The 15,173-nt window shown below is 38.8% G+C and overlaps 1 pseudogene; it reads left to right on the top strand.

Annotated features, from left to right (window-relative positions):
- Positions 1-12,297: 12,297 nt before the first annotated feature.
- On the top strand, positions 12,298-14,057 carry LOC125526519 (acireductone dioxygenase 4-like; annotated as a pseudogene).
- Positions 14,058-15,173: the final 1,116 nt, after the last annotated feature.

Below are 15,173 nucleotides of genomic sequence, written 5' to 3' on the forward strand. Positions count from 1 at the left end.
AAAAAATACACAAATGAAGTTCAAATAAAAAGGTACAGTGGTTCAATGACAATAAAAAACTCAGATATTTTCACGTAACCGAGAGAAATTCAAAATGACAACAGACAGAAGTTCGCGTACAGCATGGTGTGTGTTTCGTATGAGAAAAAAGGAGTAAAAAGGTGAAGTCCAAAAATTTTGTTGCTAGAAGTTCAAGTGCACAGACCAGGAAAATTCAAAAAGTTCCCTCTTGTTCAACAAGTTTCCACAACGAAAGCTCAAATTAAAATAACAATTTTTTTTTCAAAATTTAAATAGTAAATGGATTTCCTTGTTTCTAAAAGAAACCTAGAAGTTCAAATTAAAGTAATGGAACCGTTCAATGTTTATTGAAAACTCGGATTCTAACCGCTAATAGAAAATAAAACCAACGTGAGGTTCGAATTAAAATAATATGGAAGTTTGGAGTTTATTTAAACCTAAGATTTACATGTTCGAAAAACAAAAACAAAAACCAATGTCATTTTGGCATTTTTAAAAGCAACTCATCAAAAATGAAAAACATTTCTTAGAAGTTCAAGTGCTCGACGAGGGAAAGTTGGAAATTGCTACCCACTTTATGCACACATAATTCTATCTCCCGTTGGTGTCTATGTTTTTACAAATAAATCAAAATTTTAAAAAATGTGCAGGGGGTCAAAACAAAACTAGGATATTTTGATACTAAAAGAAATAAACCAAGAAGTTCAAATTAAAAAATAGAGAAGTTCGATATTTATAAAGAAACTAAGATTTTCCTTGTTAGTAAAGAATAAAAATGACGAAGTTCAATTGAATATAGAGTAATAGTTCGATGTATACGGGAAACTCAAATTATTACCGTCTCTAAAAAATAAAACTATAAAGTGCAATTTACAAAAAAAATGTTTAATGCTTATTTTAGAACATATTTCCTTCTCTAAGAATATCACTAAGAAGTTGAAATTAAAATAACAGAGAAGTTTAAAGTATATAAAAAACTCAGATTTGTTGTAAGAAGTTCACGTGCACCTCCGTGCATGGTTCATAATTTATATTGCGGGACGTCCGATCACCAATTACATGTTTTAAAATGGCATAAAAATGGCGTCCGACCTTCAATTGTATGTAATTCAACGTATACGCAAAAATGTGACAGAAGTTTATAGTGAAAACAATGAGAAGTTCAAGTACTACAAGGAATGCATATTAGAGAATAAAACTATATGAAAATAAAAGTTTAAATGGTTTGTTGAAAGAAGTTCAAGTGATGTGTCCGGAGAAGTTCAAAAATTCTTGCAAGAGAGGGTCACCTTGTATTTCAATGTTCAATTTTTTCCGTATAAAAATCGAATACAATTCTTTACTCAAAAATATAAAAAGGTGAAGTTCAAATTGAAATAACAGAGAAGTTCGGAGTTTATTAAAACCTAGGATGTACTTGTTCAAAAAATAAAAAACACAACGCCTTTTTTTTACACTTTTAAAAACAACTCATAAATGAAAAAATGGTTGCTAGAAGTTCAAGTGCTCGGCGAGGAAAAGTTCAAAAATTCTTGTGAGAGAGGTTCACCGTGTGTTTATATGTCCAAAATACATAAAAAGATGTTGTTTGTTGTGTTTTAAAATAATTCACTCAAACCAGAGAGAAGTTCAAAGTGATAACATCCAGAAGTTCACGTACTACATGGTGTGTGTTTCATATAAGAAAAATCCAATAAAGTGAAACAGAGTGAAGTTCAAACAGACATGCCCCAGAAGTTCAACTACTTTATGAAGTGCAAAAAACAGCACGTCAAAAACAAAGTGAAGTTCAAATAGACATGCCACGGAAGTTCTACTACTTCACGCAGTGCATTTCCGCTCGCGATGAACACAGAAATCATGATCTCGCCATTTTCTAATTTACCTCAAAACGGCAGGAATATTATTTGTGCAAATTCAAGTCCTTGGTCAAAGAAAGTTAAAAAATATATTGTGAGAGACGTTTGTACAAAAAGAATATCATTTGTGTAACACTGACGAAATGGATAAGAAAATTACAAACGAAAATACGTCATAGAAGTTCAACGTGAAAACAGGAGGAAGTTCACTCTGAATGAATTTCAGATGAAAAACTTTCAAAATCGTCGCGAGTATGAAAAAATGATCAACACGGGAAAGTTGCGTGTTTACAGTAGCTTTCCATCGATATATCACCCGCTCAATTCCCGTGAGTGGGATGGAGAGCTACGAGTAGTGGATGAAGATCTACGAGCAAAACAATCACGTGAAAAACAGAGTGAAGTTCAGGTGCACGCACAGAGAAGTTCAGGTTCTTCACACGGTGCATTTTCGAATAATCTGTTTCGCGATAGAGGCAGAACGAATGATCCCGCGGTTTTCGAAATTACTTGAAAATGGCTAGGAGTCAGAGAAAACCATCAACATGAAAAAGTTTCGCATTTTCCATAGCTTTTGAACGGTATATTATTTGCCCAATTCCGATAAAATTTGTAGAAATTACGGCAAAAATACGTTTTTCGCCATTTTTGAAACTGACTTAAAACCGTAAAGAATTGGGAGAAATAATACATACCAAAAAGTTTCGCATTTGTTCAAGCTTTCCAACTCCATATCATTTGCTGCATTCGGATGCATGGTTAAAAAATTAGCTCGAAAATACGAACTCAGTAGGACTTGGACCAATTTCTAAATTACTCTTAAACTATTCAAAATTAGAAAAAAAAACTTTCAAGATGAAAAAGTAGCGCATTTTCATAAGCTTTCCAACGCCATATCATATGCCTCCATTGGATTAGCCGTTTAGAAATGACATCGTAAAAACGAACTCAGCTGTTCGGTTTACGAAATTTTATGTTTTTTCAAATTAATCTTTAACCATAGGGAATTAGAAAAACTTTCAACATGTGGAAGGAGCGGTTTTGCAGCAGCTTTCCAAGGCCATATTATATGCCTCATTCCGATAAACGGTTTAGAAATGCGATCGAAATTACGATTCATGTTTTTTGTGCGAAGAAAAAACGGTTTTCAAAACTGCTCTTAAAACGCTTATATTTTGCCAAAAATTTAAGTTGGGCCATGATATTGGTGTCCATAGTTTTCCAATGGTATATCGTAAGCCCCGTTTGGGCAATGTTGGCGGAAGTTCAACCGAGTTCACAGGGAAGTTCAAGGTACTACTAGCGGGGCAGGTCAGGTTGTGATCAGAATAGTGTTTATGTATATATATATATATAGAGAGAGAGAGACTATTCTAATCCCATAACTAGAATAACTATTTGGATCACGGCGCGCCCTATATGGGCCCGATGAGATGTTCCGGAACTAGCCGAACTCCCACGATCCGTTCCTAACCCCGACCCACTCGATCCCATCCCTAACCCCCCACTCCCTCGATCGGTGGCTACCTTCCCTGAATTAGGCCACCACCATCGCCGCCCTCCAGAATCGCGCCACCATCACGGCCGCCCTCCCGAAGCGCGCCACCACGGCCACCCCGCCCCACAGCGCAGCTCCCGGCCTCCCAGCGAGCCGCCGCCCCACCCATCGCACCGCCTCCGTTCCTCCCAGCGCGCTGCCGCCCTGCCCCATGGCGCCCAGTTGCTCCGCCCTCCACTGCCTGATCCCCGCCGCCCACCGGACCCGACGAGCAGTGCCACCCTTGGCCACGGATAGGGGCTGCAGCCTTCTCGGGGCGGCACCGTGACCTTCCCGGAGGGGCCACCGCGACCTTCCCCAGCTCCGCCCTCCATAGCGACTGCCGTCAGCGGCCTTCTATCCATGCTGGAGCTGCCCCCCGCCTGGCTCCGGCCCCGCACAGCCCCCTTGATACGTCTGTAACGTATCTATAATTTTTGATTGTTCCATGCTATATTATATTCTGTTTTGGACATTATTGGGCTTTATTATACACTTTTATATTATTTTTGGGACTAACCTATTAACCAGAGGCCCAGCCCGGAATTGCTGTTTTTTTTGCCTATTTTAGGGTTTCGCAGAAAAAGAATATCAAACGGAGTCCAAACAGAATGAAACCTTCGGGAACGTGATTTTTAGAACGAACATGATCCAAAGGACTTGGACCCTACGTCAAGACATCAACCAGGAGGCCACGAGGTAGGGGGCGCACCTACCCCCTGGGCGCGCCCTCCACCCTCATGGTCCCCCTGTTGCTCCACCAACGTACTCCTTCCTCCTATATATACCTACGTACCCCCAAACTACCAGATACGGAGCCAAAACCCTAATTCCACCGCCGTGACTTTCTGTATCCACGAGATCCCATTTTGGGGCCTGTTCCGGAGATCCGCCGGAGGGGGCATCGATCACGGAGGGCTTCTACATCAACACCATAGCCCTTCCGATGAAGTGTGAGTAGTTTACCTCAGACCTACGGGTCCATAGTTATTAGCTAGATGGCTTCTTCTCTCTTTTTGGATCTCAATACAAAGTTCTCCCCCTCTCTTGTGGAGATCTATTCGATGTAATCTTCTTCTGCCGTGTGTTTGTTGAGACCGATGAATTGTGGGTTTATGATCAAGTTTATGTATGAACAATATTTGAATCTTCTCTGAATTCTTTTATGTATGATTGGTTATATTTGCAAGTCTCTTCGAATTATCAGTTTGGTTTGGCCTACTAGATTGATCTTTCTTGCAATGGGAGAAATTCTTAGCTTTGGTTTCAATCTTGCGGTGTCCTTTCCCAGTGACAGTAGGGGAAGCAGGGCACGTATTGTATTGTTGCCATCGAGGATAACAAGATGGGTTTATTTCATATTGCATGAGTTTATCCCTCTACATCATGTCATCTTGCTTAAAGTGTTACTCTGTTCTCTTGAACTTAATACTCTAGATGCATGTTGGATAGTGGTCGATATGTGGAGTAATAGTAGTAGATGCAGGCAGGAGTCGGTCTACTTGTCTCGGACGTGATGCCTATATACATGATCATACCTATATATTCTCATAACTATGCTCAATTCTATCAATTGCTCAACAGCAATTTGTTTACCCGCCGTGAATACTTATGCTCTCGAGAGAAGCCACTAGTGAAACCTATGGCCCCCGGGTCTATCTTCCATCATATTAATCTTCTAATACTTAGTTATTTCCTTTGCCTTTTATGTTACTTTGCATTTTATCATAAAAATACCAAAAATATTATCTTATCATATCTATCAGATCTCACTCTCGTAAGTGACCATGTAGGGATTGACAACCCCTTATCACGTTGGTTGTGAGGATTTATTTGTTTGTGTAGGTACGAGGGACTCGTCCGTGGCCTCCTACTGGATTGATACCTTGGTTCTCAAAAACTGAGGGAAATACTTACGCTACTCTACTGCATCACCCTTTCCTCTTCAAGGGAAAACCAACGCAAGTGCTCAAGAGGTAGCAAGAAGGATTTCTGGCACCGTTGCCGGGGAGGTCTATGCAAAAGTCAACATACCAAGAACCCATCACAACTCTTATCTCCCGCATTACATTATTTGCCATTTGCCTCTCGTTTGCCTCTCCCCCACTTCACCCTTGCCGTTTTATTCGCCCTCTCTCTCTCTATCCTCCCTCTCTTTCTCTATTTGCCCCTTTTTGCCCGTTCCTTGTTTGCTTGTGTGTTGGATTGCTTGCTTGTCACGATGGCTCGAGATAACACTAAATTGTTTGACTTTACCAACACCAACAGCAATGATTTTATTAGCGCTCCTATTGCTCGTCTTACCGATGCTGAATCTTGTGAAATTAATGCTGCCTTGTTGAATCTTGTCATGAAAGATCCGTTTTCTGGCCTTCCTAGTGAAGATGCCGCTACCCATCTAAATAGCTGCGCTGATTTGTGTGATATGCAAAAGAATAAATATGTGGATAATGATATTGTTAAATTGAAGCTATTTCCTTTTTCGCTTAGAGATCAAGCTAAAGCTTGGTTTTCGTCTTTGCCTAAAAATAGTATTGATTCGTGGAATAAGTACAAAGATTCTTTTATCTCTAAGTATTTTCCTCCCGCTAAGATCATCTCTCTTAGAAATGATATTATGAATTTTAAGCAACTTGATCATGAACATGTTGCACAAGCTTGGGATAGGATGAAATTAATGATACGTAATTGCCCTACGCATGGTTTGAATTTGTGGATGATTATACAAAAAATTTATGCCGGATTGAATTTTGCTTCTAGAAATCTTTTAGATTTGGCCGCAGGAGGCACTTTTATGGAAATCACTTTAGGAGAAGCTACTAAACTACTAGATAATATTATGGTTAATTATTCTCAGTGGCACACTAAAAGATCTACTAATAAGAAAGTGCATGCGATAGAAGAAATTAATGTTTTGAGTGGAAAGATGGATGAACTTATGAAATTATTTGCTAATAAAAGTGTTTCTTCTGATCCTAATGATATGCCTTTGTCTACTTTGATTGAGAATAATAACGAATCTATGGATGTGAATTTTGTTGGTAGGAACAATTTTGGTAACAACGCATATAGAGGAAACTTTAACCCTAGGCCGTATCCTAGTAATTCCTCTAATAATTATGGTAATTCCTACAACAATTCTTATGGAAATTATAATAATATTCCCTCTGATTTTGAATCTAATATTAAAGAATTTATTACTTCACAAAAGAATTTCAATGCTTTATTGAAGAAAAATTGCTTAAGATTGATGAGTTGGTTAGGAACGTTGATAGAATTTCTCTTGATGTTGATTCTTTGAAACTTAGATCTATTCCACCTAAGCATGATATCAATGAGTCTCTCGAAGCCATGAGAATTTCCATTGATGAGTGCAAAGAAAGAACTGCTAGGATGCATGCTAAGAAATATTGTTTTATAAAAGCGTGTTCTTCTAGTTTCCATGATAATAAGATGAAGATCTAAAAGTTATTAATTTGTCCCCTATTAAATCTTTGTTTTGCAATATGAATCTTGATAATAATGGGACTGAATATGATCCACCTTTACCTAGACGGAGTTCCAAAAATTCGGAGTCTTTAGATCTTGATGCTAAAATTGTTAAAAGTGGGATTGAAGAAGTCAAAACTTTAAATATTGATGAACCCACTATTTTGGATTTCAAGGAATTTAATTATGACAATTGCTCTTTGATAGATTGTATTTCCTTGTTGCAATCCGTGCTAAATTCTCCTCATGCTTATAGTCAAAATAAAGCTTTTACTAAACATATTGTTGATGCTTTGATGCAATCTTATGAAGAAAAACTTGAGTTGGAAGTTTCTATCCCTAGAAAACTTTATGATGAGTGGGAACCTAATATTAAAATTAAAATTAAAGATCATGAATTCTATGCTTTGTGTGATTTGGGTGCTAGTGTTTCCACGATTCCAAAGACTTTGTGTGATTTGTTAGGTTTACGTGATTTTGATGATTGCTCTTTAAACTTGCACCTAACGGATTCCACTATTAAGAAACCTATGGGAAGAATTAATGATGTTCTTATTGTTGCAAATAGGAATTATGTGCCCATAGATTTTATTGTTCTTGACATAGATTGCAATCCTTCATGTCCTATTATTCTTGGTAGACCTTTCCTTAGAACGATTGGTGCAATTATTGATATGAAGGAAATGAATATTAGATTCCAATTTCCATTAAGGAAAGGCATGGAACACTTCCCTAGAAATAAAATTAAATTACCTTATGAATCTATTATGAGAGCCACTTATGAATTGACTACCAAAGATGGCAACACCTAGATTTATCCTTGCTTTTTATGCCTAGCTAGGGGCGTTAAACGATAGCACTTGTTGGGAGGCAACCCAATTTTATTTTTATTACTTGATTTTTTCTCATGTTTAGTAATAAATAATTTATCTAGCCTCTGTTTTGGTTGTTTTTTGTGTTTAATTAGTGTTTGTGCCAAGTAGAACTGTTGGGAAGACTTGGGGAAAGTCTTGTTAATCTTGCTGTAAAAAACAAAAAAATTAGCACTCACAAGAACTGCTGCCATTTTTATTTAGAAAGTTCTATTTAGTTAATTATTTTTGCCGATGATTAATAGATAAATTCCCCATGTCCAGCAATTTATTTTAGAATTTTTGGGGTTCCAGATCTTGTGTTAGCTACAGATTACTACAGACTGTTCTGTTTTTGACAGATTCTGTTTTTCATGTGTTGTTTGCTTATTTTGATGAATCTATGGCTAGTAAAATAGTTTATAAACCATAGAGAAGTTGGAATACAGTAGGTTTGACACCAATATAAATAAAGAATGAGTTCATTACAGTACCTTGAAGTGGTATTTTTTTTCTTTCGCTAACGAAGCTCACGAGATTTTCTACTTTAAGTTTTGTGTTGTGAAGTTATCAAGTTTTGGGTAAAGATTTGATGGATTATGGAACGAGGAGTGACAAGAGCCTAAGCTTGGCGATGCCCATGGAACCCCCAATATAATCTAAGGACACCTAAAAGCCAAAGCTTGGGGATGCCCCGGAAGGCATCCCCTCTTTCGTCTACTTCTATCGGTAACTCTACTTGGAGCTATATTTTTATTTACCACATGATATGTGTTTTTCTTGGAGCGTCTTGTATTATTTGAGTCTTTATTTTTTAGTTTTCCACAATCATCCTTGCTGCACACACCTTTTTGAGAGAGACACACATGAGTTGGAAATTATTAGAATACTCTATGTGCTTCACTTATATCTTTTGAGTTATATAGTTTTTGCTCTAGTGCTTCACTAATATCTTTTAGAGCACGGTGGTAGATTTGTTTTATAGTAACCATTGTTCTCTCATGCTTCACTTAGCTTACTTTTGAGAGTCCTACAAAACAGCATGGTAATTTTCTTTAATTATTTTAGTCATTCAAGATTAATAAATAAAATTTTCTTATGAGTGTGTTGAATACTATGAGAAGTTTGAAACTTGATAATTGTTTTGAGATATGGAGATGGTGATATTAGAGTCGTGCTAGTTGAGTAGTTGTGAATTTGAGAAATGCTTGTGTTGAAGTTTGTGATTCCCATAGCATGCATGTATGATGAACCGTTATGTTAAGAAGTCGGAGCATGATGTATTTATTGATTGTCCTCCTTATGAGTGGCGGTCGGGGACGAGCGATGGTCTTTTCCTACCAATCTATCCCCCTAGGAGCATGCGCGTAGTACTTTGCTTCCATAACTAATAGATTTTTGCAATAAGTATGTGAGTTCTTTATGACTAATGTTGAGTCCATGGATTATAGGCACTCTCACCCTTCGACCATTGCTAGCCTCTCTAATACCGCGCACCTTTCGCCGGTATCATATACCCACCATATACCTTCCTCAAAAAAGCCACCATACCTACCTATCATGGCATTTCCATAGCCATTCCGAGATATATTGCCATGCAACTTTCCACCGTTACGTTTATCCTGACACGCTCCATCATTTCATATTTCTTTGCATGATCATGTAGTTGACATTTTAGTAGTGGCAAAGCCACCATTCATAATTCTTTCATGTAAGTCACTCATGCATCATTGCTATTCCGGTACACCGCCGGAGGCATTCATATAGAGTCATACTTTGTTCTAGTATCGAGTTTTAATCATTGAGTTGTAAATAAATAGAAGTTTGATGATCATCATTCATAGAGTATTGTCCCAAATAAAAAAAGGCCAAACATATAAAAAATAAGGCCCAAAAAATAAAAAAAAGGGCAATACTACTATCCTTTTTCCACACTTGTACTTCAAAGTAGCACCATGATCTTCATGATAGAGAGTCTCCTTTGTTATCACTTTCATATACTAGTGGGAATTTTTCATTATAGAACTTGGCTTGTATATTCCAACAATGGGTTTCCTCAAAATGCCCTAGGTCTTCGTGAGCAAGCAAGTTGGATGCACACCCACTTAGTTTCTTTTTGTTGAGCTTTCATATATTTATAGCTCTAGTGCATCCGTTGCATGGCAATCCCTACTCACTCACATTGATATCTATTGATGGGCATCTCCATAGCCCGTTGATATGCCTAGTTGATGTGAGACTATCTTCTCCCTTTTTGTCTCCTCCACAACCACCATTCTATTCCACCTATAGTGCAATGTCCATGGCTCACGCTCATGTATTGCGTGAAAATTGAAAAGGTTTGAGAAGATTAAATACTTTGTCATCGGGGTTGTCATCGGGGTTGTGCATGATTTGAATACTTTGTGTGGTGAAGATGGAGCATAGCCAGACTATATGATTTTGTAGGGATAACTTTCTTTGGCCATGTTATTTTGAAGAGAAATAATTTCTTAGTTAGTATGATTGAAGTATTATTATTTCGATGTCAATATTAAACTTTTGTATTGAATCTTCCGGATCTGAATATTCATACCACAATTAAGAGAATTACATTGAAATTATGCCAAGTAGCATTCCACATAAAAAATTCTATTTCATTTACCTACTCGAGGACAAGCAGGAATTAAGCTTGGGGATGCTTGATATGTCTCCAATGTATCTACAATTTTTTATTGTTCCATGCTATATTATATTCTGTTCTGGACATTATTGGGCTTTATTATGCACTTTTATATTATTTTTGGCACTAACCTATTAACCGGAGGCCCAGCCCAGAATTGCTGTTTTTTGCCTATTCTACGGTTTCGCAGAAAAAGAATATCAAACGGAGTCCAAACGGAATGAAACCTTCGGGAACATGATTTTTGTAACGAACATGCTCCAGAGGACTTGGACCCTACGTCAAGACATCAACCAGGAGGCCACGAGGTAGGGGGCGCGGCTACCACCCCTGGGCGCGCCCTCCACCCTTGTGGGCCCCCTGTTGCTCCACCAACGTACTCCTTCCTCCTATATATACCTACGTACCCCCAAACTACCAGATACGGAGCCAAAACCCTAATTCCACCTCCGTGAATTTCTGTATCCACGAGATCCCATCTTGGGGCATGTTCCGGATCTCCGCCGGAGGGGGCATCGATCACGGAGGGCTTCTACATCAACACCATAGCCCTTCCGATGAAGTGTGAGTAGTTTACCTCAGACCTACGGGTCCATAGTTATTAACTAGATGGCTTCTTCTCTCTTTTTGGATCTCAATACAAAGTTTTCCCCCTCTCTTGTGGAGATCTATTCAATGTAATCTTCTTTTGCGGTATGTTTGTTGAGACCGATGAATTGTGGGTTTATGATCAAGTTTATCTATGAACAATATTTGAATCTTCTCTGAATTCTTTTATGTATGATTGGTTATCTTTGCAAGTCTCTTTGAATTATCAGTTTGGTTTGGCCTACTAGATGATCTTTCTTGCAATTGGATAAGTGCTTAGTTTTGGGTTCAATTTTGCGGTGTCCTTTCCCAGTGACAGTAGGGGCAGCAAGGCACGTATTGTATTGTTGCCATCGAGGATAAAAAGATGGGGTTTATTTCATATTGGATGAGTTTATCCCTCTACATCATGTCATCCTGCTTAAAGTGTTATTCTGTTCTCTTGAACTTAATACTCGAGATGCATGCTGGATAGCGGTCGATGTGTGGAGTAATAGTAGTAGATGCAGGCAGGAGTCGGTCTACTTGTCTCAGACGTGATGCCTATATACATGATCATACCTAGATATTCTCATAACTATGCTCAATTCTGTCAATTTGTCAACAGTAATTTGTTTACCCACTGTGAATACATATGCTCTCGAGAGAAGCCACTAGTGAGACCTATGGCCCCCGGGTCTATCTTCCATCATATTAATCTTCCAATACTTAGTTATTTCCTTTGCCTTTTATTTTACTTTGCATTTTATCATAAAAATACCAAAAATATTATCTTATCATATCTATCAGATCTCACTCTCATAAGTGACCATGTAGGGATTGACAACCCCTTATCGCGTTGGTTGCGAGCATTTATTTGTTTGTGTAGGTACGAGGGACTCGTGTGTGGCCTCCTACTGGATTGATACCTTGGTTCTCAAAAACTGAGGGAAATACTTACGCTACTCTGCTGCATCACCCTTTCCTCTTCAAGGGAAAACCAACGCAAGTGCTCAAGAGGTAGCACCCCTCGCCTGGATTTGGCCCCGGCTGCCATGCCACCCCCACGCCTGGGTCCGGCTGTTGCAGTGCACTTGCCCCACTCCTAGGTCCGGCAGCCGTGCCGCCCCCGCTCCTGGGTCCAACCATCAGCACCCCCACCCCCTGGCACACGACCGTTGGTCCCCAAGCACACCGCCCAAGTGTCCACGCCCCATCCCCCGACATTATCCTGCCTCGTTGGCGCACCATGGATGTCTTCCTCTTCTGCCTAGAACTTCTTCTCCAACCTCTTGCCTTGTCGGTGTTCCATTCATTCCTCTCAACATGGCTCTTCAGGTACGGCCAAGATTGAATCCCCTGGATTTCTCTTAGGAATCAAGATGAATTTTATCTTCTCTGTATCTGATTTGCACCTAATCTTGGTTCTTGGATCGGGTGTGGATGGTTGGGGAGGACGGCGAGGACCTCAAGAACCACAGGGAGCTCCTGCCTCTCTCCAAGCTCCAAGGTGCGAATGATGATCCTCAGTTTCTTGGATTGTTGGTGTGTCCCCTATTTGTTTGGGTAAAAAATGCCTCTTTTGGCTGAATATATACGAGCTTTTATTCATTGGATGTCGTGGCCTTAGTCAGCACTTTTAGATGACGACGCCCTCATGTAACTGCTTGAACAGAGGGTGACTTGCCATCGTTCTTGATTATCCTCTGTCGATTCGAACTATACAATTTATGTTCCTCACCCAAAGAAGTAACTACTGGGTGTGGACACCTGACTGATAAGACGAGTAGAACAAGGGAATGTTTTAAGTTCTCTTTTAGCTTTGAAAATTATCATTTTGAAAAAAAATAAAAAACGGCCCGGTATCTGAATCCACTTTTCCATAAACATGGTGTCTAGAAGCTGGGCTCGGTTCTGTAAACATGGTATACTCTGCTAAGCAGCTTCCAACACTTGCCCTGTTTTCTTTTAGAGATTGGTGTGTTATATTGGCATTTGGACCCAAAGAAGCCCGAAAGCGAAGCATAGCTAGCGAAGATCCGCAAAGACAGAGGATATAACTACATGGTTTGTGACTCCCACCAACTCTCAGTTCCTCTTTGCTTCTCTTTAACCGTGCACACCTTGTGTATGTAATATGATAGTAGTGCACATGCATCACTTGCTGAAGGATTATCTCGATATATGCCCTAGAAAGTTAGCAAACTTTGAGGAGAAGCTCAAGAATTTCTTCACAGAGCACATGCATGCCGACGAAGAGACCCGCGATAGCTTGGAAGGTGGCGGGTACCTTGATGTACGTGACAAGGATGACAAGTGGGTTCCGATCTGGATAAAAGAATGGGATATGACTGTGCTGCCGGCTGGAATTTATCATCGGTTCACCCTCGACGCCGCCAACCATGTGAAGGTACTAACTGGGATCTTTTATGTGTTTTACTGCTAAAGAGTTGTTGCGGTGATTATTTTTTGCATCACATTTTTCATAGAAATATGAATCTGTTTTGTCAACCAAGCTAATTGAAAGCATGAGTTAGGCACTAGATTAGAGGACATCTGTAGAACCATCAAAAAGAAGCACAAGTCGCAAAACGGATCAACAAGATGGTTGACAACTAATTATTCATGTAATGCTACTTGGTGAGGACCACTAAGGAAAAACAATACAATGATGAACTAGCAGCATCACATTCACGGATCAGATGTACGACACAAGTTGGCCAATCTGGGTAGTGTACTCAAGTTTAGCAGAAAGTGTGCTCTCGTAGGATGCAGAAACAAGGTTCATTTTCAGCCGGTAATTAGAGAACTGTGCTGTTAAACAACATCTATAAGCAATTAAAATGAGACGGTGTATATATGTAGAAGTTCTATCTTGCATCAGATATAAATTGTGTCCTTATCAAACTTAACACATTCTGATGCCTTGTCGTGGACAGCTCATGAAGCTCTTCCTCGGAGAACCAGTGTGGATAGCACACAACCGGCCTTAGGAGGACCATCCGGTGCGGCAAGAGTATGTGAAGAGGCTAACGGACAACAATGTTGGTCTTGCTCTGGCGGCACACTGAAGTTTGTTTGTGATTCCTCAACAATGTATTATAAACACCCATGCATGGACATATACATACACTTGGATGAAACTGTGTTATAATCTTGAATATGCAGGTGGCCTCGCTGGCGCACCATGGACGTCTCCGCTGCTGGCAAACGGCAAAAAAATGATTGGCCGATCCAGTCGAGCAAGCTGTGGAAGAACAGCTCGACTTGTGTATGCTTTTTTTCTAATATGGCTGATTGTACCGCCGCCGCTATTTTTAGTTTTTTGCTCACATGCACTGTATTTGTTTGATGTAATGCCTGAGAACTAGCTTGGGAATAGATGCAGTATGTTGCTGGAGTTTGTGCAACTTTTAGTCAAATAGAAAATTTTGATGAAATGCACGCAGTTGTTGTTCGGCAGTGAAATTCATAGTCTTTGCAGTACCCAGTTAACGTTTTTGAAGTTTAACACTGCAAAAAGAATGAAAGTAAATATACTATACTTTGAAAAATAAAATGGAACACCGGAATCATATGGTGTTGTTCATATATAACCAAGAGAGGAGTTTAAAGAATCTTAACTTGTTGCATTTCATAAAAAAACAGTGGAAAAGCATGAACTAGCTAGGTGTCCTAGTTCAAATATGTACCATATCATCAACTTGAAACAGTATGTCATTCGCAAAAACATTTGGGGAGAATATGAAAAAGTGTGATATTACATTGCATTAAAAATAGAGTTTTTAAAAAACTCACGAGGATGTTGATATTTTAAAAATCCAGAAGTTCAAAAAAAAAATTGATCACGAAGTTCAAATGAAAAGGAGGAACATTTCAAAAGAATTTCTAAAAAAATGGTTATCCCATTCTAAAAAAACTAGAAGTTCAAATTAAAATAGTGGTGCGGTCCAATGTTTATAAAAAAGGGGTTTCCCCATTACTAACCAATAAATTTAAGAAATTCAAATTTAAAAATTGGTAAAGTTAGATGTCTATTAAAAATTTAGATTTTTCTCATTAGTAAAAGAATAAAACCAAGATGTACAAATTTAAAAAATGGTGATGTCTATAAAAAAGGAATTTGAGCAAAGAATGATTTCTCACATTAAAAAATGATTTCAAATTAAAAATAATGGTGTAGTCGA

The sequence above is a fragment of the Triticum urartu genome, chromosome 4A (assembly GCF_056163025.1).
Source record: "Triticum urartu cultivar PI428250 chromosome 4A, HENAU_Tu73, whole genome shotgun sequence".
In the NCBI taxonomy this organism is placed as follows: Eukaryota; Viridiplantae; Streptophyta; class Magnoliopsida; order Poales; family Poaceae; genus Triticum; species Triticum urartu.